This window comes from Bison bison, unplaced genomic scaffold (genome assembly GCF_000754665.1).
Source record: "Bison bison bison isolate TAMUID 2011002044 unplaced genomic scaffold, Bison_UMD1.0 scf7180017864108, whole genome shotgun sequence".
Classification (NCBI taxonomy): domain Eukaryota; kingdom Metazoa; phylum Chordata; class Mammalia; order Artiodactyla; family Bovidae; genus Bison; species Bison bison.
In genome coordinates, this window is record NW_011494680.1 from 11,017,802 (window position 1) to 11,024,125 (window position 6,324).

General features: G+C 44.2%; 1 protein-coding gene across 2 annotated transcripts in view; it reads left to right on the forward strand.

Annotated features, from left to right (window-relative positions):
- Positions 1 to 2,760: 2,760 nt before the first annotated feature.
- Positions 2,761 to 6,324, forward strand: part of SDCBP (syndecan binding protein (syntenin)) — a 34,594-nt gene continuing 31,030 nt past the window's right edge. For both annotated transcript variants that reach the window (XM_010838984.1, XM_010838985.1), the window contains exon 1: positions 2,761 to 2,868. The gene's annotated coding sequence lies outside the window, so the exon portion shown is untranslated. The remainder of the gene's footprint in view (positions 2,869 to 6,324) is intronic.

Here is a 6,324-nt window from a genome sequence, read left to right on the forward strand (position 1 = left end):
GGCTCTTATTGTTGAAGTTTAGGTGTTCTTTAAATATTTTATGTGCAAGTCTTTGATTAGATGTGTAATCAGATTTTTTGATTTGCAAATATCTTCTCTGTTTGTGATTTGTCTTTTCATTCTCTATAAGAGCTTCCCTGGTGATTCAGATGGTAAAGAATCTGCCTGCAATGCAGGAGACCTGGATTCAATCCCTGGGTTGGGAAGATTCCCTGGAGAAGGAAATGGCAACCCACCCCAGTATTCTTGTCTGGAGAATTCCATGGACAGAGGAGCCTGGCAGGCTACAGTCCATGGGATAGAATAGAGTTGGTGTCTTTTAATTCTCTAAACACTGTCTTTCACAAAGAAGAATTTTTAAGTTTTAATGAAGTCTAACTTATTAATTTTTTCTGTCATGGATTGTGCTTTTGGTGTCGTATCTAAAAATTTATGACCAAACCAAAGGTCACCTAGATTTTCTCCTATGTTACCTTACAGAAGTTTTATTGTTTTGAGTTATAAATGTAGATCTATGGTCTATTTCAAGTTAATTTTTGTGAAAGGTGTAAAGTCTCGTCTAGATTAAATTTTTGTATGTGGAGGCCCGGTTGCCCCAGTACCATCTGTTGAAAAGACTACCCTTTGTCTGTTGAATACCTTTGCTCCTTTGTTAAAGATCAACTGAATATACTTGTGTGAGTCTATTTCTGGGTTCTGTATTCCGTTCATTGATCTACATTTTTAGTCTTTTGCAGTTACCATACTGCCTTGATTGAGTGAGTGAGTGAAGTCGCTCAGCTGTGTCCGACTCTTTGCGACCCCATGGACTGTAACCTACCAGGCTCCTCTGTCCATGGGATTTTCCAGGCAAGAGTACTGGAGTGGGTTGCCATTTCCTTCTCCAGGGGATCTTCCTGACCCAGGGATGGAACCCAGGTCTCCCACATTGTAGGCAGACGCTTTACCCTCTGAGCCACCAGGGAAGTCACTGCCTTGATTACTGCTGTTGTTGTTTAGTTGCTAAGCCGTGTCCAACTTTTTGTGACACCATGGATGGCAGCATGCCAGGCTTCTCTGTCCTTCATGATCCTCAGGAGTTTGTGCATATTCATGACCATTGAGTCAATGATGCAATCTACCCATCTCATCCTCTGTTGTCCCCTTCTTCTCCTGCCCGCAATCTTTCCCAGCATCAGGGACTTTTCCAATGAGTCATCTGTTTGCATCAGGTGGAGAAAGTATTGGCGCTTCAGCATCAGTCCTTTCAGTGAATATCTGGGGTTGATTTCCTTTAGGATTGACTGGTTTGATCTCCTTGCTGTCCAAGGGACTCTCAAGAGTCTTCTCCAGCACTACAATATTAAAGCATCAATTTTTCGGTGCTCAGCCTTCTTTATGGTCCACCTCTCACATCCATACCTGACTACATGATTACTGTAGCTTTATAATACATTTTGATGTTGGCACACACAAGCCTGTGACTTTGTTGTTCTTCTTCCATTTTGGGTTGGCTCTTCTGAGACTTTTGTCTTCCCAAAGAAACTTCTAGATCATTTTCTTGATGTTCAAAAAATACCTTGTTGGGATTTTGACTGAGGTTTTGTGAAATCTATCCACTTCGGGAAAACTGATGTCTTGACAGTAGGGATTCTTCCTCTTCATGAATACAGACTTTCTTTCCATTTATTTGTATCTTCTTTGATTCCTTTCATTAGAATTTTAGCTTTTTCCATATGGATTTTTTACATATGTTGTTAGATATACCTAAGTATTGTTTCATTCTTTGTGCTGAGTGATATTGTCTTTAATTTCAAATTCCAGTTGTTCATTGCTGTCATATAGGAAAACAATTGGCTCTTGTATGTTAACCTTGAATCCTGCGACCCTGCTGTAATTGCTTATTAGTTTTAGGTTTTTTTGTGGGGGGGGTCAGTTCTTTCGGAGTTTCTAAGTAACTATGTCGCCTGTGAACAAAAGCAATTTTATTTCTTTCTTCCCGTTCCAGTTGTTTTTACATGTCTATTAGTTAGACCAACAACTCTTTGAAGTCTTAAGTTTTCATCTTATTGTCATCTCTTTTATGCTCAGATTTTTATTTAACCATAGGTTAAATTATCATGGCACTAAATAATTTAGCTAGAAATAAAATGCTTCTAAGTTAATGCTGTTTTTTCAAGTACTGCTATTCCATGGTAAGTATGGAAAACGTAGGTAAAATGTGCCTCAATGTCTTTGCCCCCTAAAGAAGATGGTTGTATCTACCTTTGATGTAAGCACCAAATTAAGACTACCGTATACCTTATGTTCTTAGGACAGTTCCTAATAGTTTTTCAGTTTTTGATTAGGATACAGGTATTACTTTTGTGGACTACGACACATAACCTTCAACAACCAGCAAACTTAAATCAGACAGACAAAGAGTAATAAAAACCAAAGAGAAAAGTTATAGCGCAAAGAAGGCAGGAGTCCAGAAGGGTTAGTGGGAGGAATGTTTAACAGCCTGTGAGTGTGGTGGAAGTCTAACGCTGGCCAGGAAATCGCCGAACGACAGGTTCTCAGGACTCTGTTGGAGGTGATGGGAACCAAGTGAGCATGTGCGCAGGTGAACAGCAGCAGTAGGCAGGTGGTACAGGGCCGAAGTGCAGGAACTGTGGGGAGAGGAGCAGGTGGGCTAGAGCGGCAGGAGGTGAGAGCCGCCCCCCCGCCCTGTTACCATGGGGACCGGGTCACCTGACCGGGCGCCGCGCGCCTGCGCGGGCGGAAAGCGGGGGCGGTGCGGTGACGCGCGGCGCGGGCGGTCCTCGGGAGCGCGCCGCCCTCTTCCCTCTGGGGTTTCAGAAGTCCGAGCCAGTGACCGGTGGCGGAGCGCGGGTTTCAGCGGCCTCGGTGAGCAGCCCTGGGGGGCACCGGGGGACGCTCGCGCGGCGTCTCGGGCGCGGGGACGGGGAGCGGGAAACCTGGGGGAGTCGGGGCCGCTGGGCTGGGGACATTTCGGCGGCGGCCTTTCCTCAGTGGGCTCCGCTTCGCGCCCCTCGCGGCGCCCAGCCGGCCCGGGGGCGTAAGTTTGCTCGACGGCGCCCCTCTGCCCGCCCGCGGCCTTGCGGGTTTCTGGGTCCCCGTCCGGAGAGGGGGCCGGGGAGGGAGCCTGAGGCCCGGCCGGGGACGACGCAGGCAGCCCCCCGTCCGCCGCGACTCTTTTTGTTCGTGTTGGGTGGGCCCGGGGCCGGTGCGGGGGCAGCCGCCGGCTCTGGTCCTTGTGCCGCGATCCGGGTGTGCGGAGTCGCCCTCGGCGGCGGCGGCCGCGTCCGAACGTCCGGAGTTGGAGGGAGGTGGTGTTCGGCGGGCGCAGCCTTGACTTTCTGGAAGGGGGTGGGGAGGCTGCTCGCGGCGCTGGTTTGTAGAGAAGTTGGAAGAAAGGGAGAAGAGCTCCTGGCTGGGTGAGCGCGGCAGGAAACGTTCCCGGAGGGCTCGCCTTTCAGAGCCTTCCGAGCTTTCCTTCCAGGATTTCCCTATAATGACGGGAAGGCGGAAACTTAACAACTACGGAAAGTTTCCCCTTTCACCAAAACGTGCTTATATCATCGTGGAGTCTTGTATGATGCCGATTTTAAAAAGAAATGTCTAGGTTTATCTAGTCTGTGTTGTGTATGTGGTCCGCACACCCATTTACTGTTATTTTTAATATCATGTACATTTACTGTTATTTTAAATATCGTGTGCACTTCCTAGAAAGTAGGTTTGGTTTACCAAGCTCATAACATCCAGTGTTTCGAAGAAAAAACTCCTGACTAAAAAGGAAGATGACATGGAAGAAGAGCCACAGGCTGGTTAGCTGTATCTCAAATGTATATAAATGGTCAGTTTAAAGTTTGTTCCTTTAAGCTTTTCTATTTGAGGTTGAGGGCAAACAGTAAAAATGTATGTTTTCATTTGTTCTGTTACCAACTTAATTCTACAAACTTTTGTTCTTTAAATGGTATGTAAACATTATAAATCAGATTGTGCTACAGAATTAAGGGAATGTCTTTTAATAGGTTCAGGAAATAGTCATCCTGTTATAGTACATATTTATCTTTGGCAGCATTAATTTTTCGTTATGTTTGGGCATTTTAAGAAAGGATGTGAAAATCGTGACTAAAAGAGGAAGTATTTACTAATAGTCGGCGGTTGAACCTACTTTTCAATAAACAGTTCCCTAAGTTGAGCATGACTCAACTATATTTTTTCCTGTTTTTGCCGGATTTAGGTACTTTTAGATAGCAAATGCCAAAAGTCTCTAAAAGGATTCCCACCCCTTCAACTGTTATGTGTAGTAATAGATATATTCACAATTATTAATGTTTCCAAGTGCTGCCAAGATTTTTTTGTGTATTAGTCTTTGAGGAAGTAATCAGTTAACGTGACTCAACATTTAAGTGAAGAAAAGCAGGGTACATAGTGTGTTCTGGTCCCTTCCTTCAAGGTCCTCTAGCCAGCCTTATTCTCTCACTGTAGGAAACAGCTGTTTTGCATTTCTTAGGTATCTTTATAGGGATATTTTACTTTTCTTTTTTTAATTGCGGTAAAGGACACAACTTGGTGACTGAACAGCAGGCATCACAAGTGCATGTAAACATTACAAGTGTACAGTTCAGAGGTATTAAATATACTGACGTTGTCATGCAACCATCACCACTGTCCATTCCCTTAGCTCTTTTCATCTTGTTCTCAGTAAACAGTAATGCCCCATTCTCTCCTCCTCCCAGCCTCTGGCAACCATTTTGGTACTTTGTGTCTCTTACGATTTTGACTAGTGCAGCAACCTCATGTAAGTGGGATCAGGGTGTTTGTCTTTTTTATATTTGGTTTATTTTACTTGGTTCATGTTTTCAGAGTTCATCCATGTTATATATTGCAGAATCACCTTCCATTTTAAGGCAGGGTAAAATTCCATTGTGTATGTGTGTGCAGGCATACATTTGTACACACAGTTATACCACATTTTGCTTATCCATTCATCTGTTGATGGACACCTGGGTTGCTTCCAAGGTTGAGCTAATTTGGGGGGAGGGGGGTCTCCTATACTGTTTTTTAAAGCACCTGTACCCAGGGGATGCAGTTGTAAAGAGTCTGCCTGCCAGTGCAGGAGACCTGGGTTCCATCCCTGGGTCGGAAGATCCCCTGGAGTAAGGAAGGGCAACCCACTCCAGTATTCTGGCCTGGAGAATCCCATGGACAGAAGAGCCTGGTGGGCTACAGTCCATGGGGTTGCAAAGAGTCAGACACGACTGAGCAGCTGAACACACACATGTGAACACACACCATTTTACATTCCCACAAACAGTGAATTAAGTGTTCTAAATTTTCCACATCCTCACCAAAACTTGTTTGGTTTTTTGGGTAGTTGTCACTCTTGTGTATGTGAGGTGGTATCTCATAGTTTTGATTTGCATTTCCGTAATGATTAGTGGTGTTGAGCATCCTTTCTCGTGATTGTTGCCTATTTCTCTATAGTCTTTGGAGGAATGATTATTCATGTTCTTTGCCAATTTTGTTTTTGTTGTTTTAGGACTTCTCTAAATATTCTGGACATTAGTCCCTTATCAGATATGATTTACAAATATTTTTACCCATTCAATGAGTTACCTTTTTATGCTGTTGATAATGTTGTTTGACACAAAAAGTTTTTTAGTTTTCATGAAGTCCAGTATGTTAGTTTGTTCTTTTGTGACCTTTGCCTTTGGTGTCATGTCCAAGAAATCATTTTCAAATTGAATGTCAGGGATGTTTTGTCCCATGTTTTCTTCTAAGAATTTTATTGTTTTAGGTCTTACGTGTAGATCTTTGATCCATTTTGAGTTTATATATATATATATATATATATATATATCAGATCAGATCAGTCGCTCAGACCTGTCTGACTCTTTGCGACCCCATAAATTGCAGCATGCCAGGCCTCCCTGTCCATCACCAACTCCCGGAGTTCACTCAGACTTACGTCCATCAAGTCAGTGATGCCATCCAGCCATCTCATCCTCTGTCGTCCCCTTCTCCTCTTGCCCCCAATCCTTCCCAGCATCAGAGTCTTTTCCAATGAGTCAACTCTTCACATGAGGTGGCCAAAGTACTGGAGTTGCAGCTTTAGCATCATTCCTTCCAAAGAAATCCCAGGGCTGATCTCCTTCAAAATGGACTGGTTGGATCTCCTTGCAGTCCAAGGGGCTCTCAAGAGTCTTCTCCAACACCACAGTTCAAAAGCATCAATTCTTAGGCACTCAGCCTTCTTCACAGTCCAACTCTCACATCCATACATGACCACAGGAAAAACCATAGCCTTGACTAGACGAACCTTTGTTGGCAAAG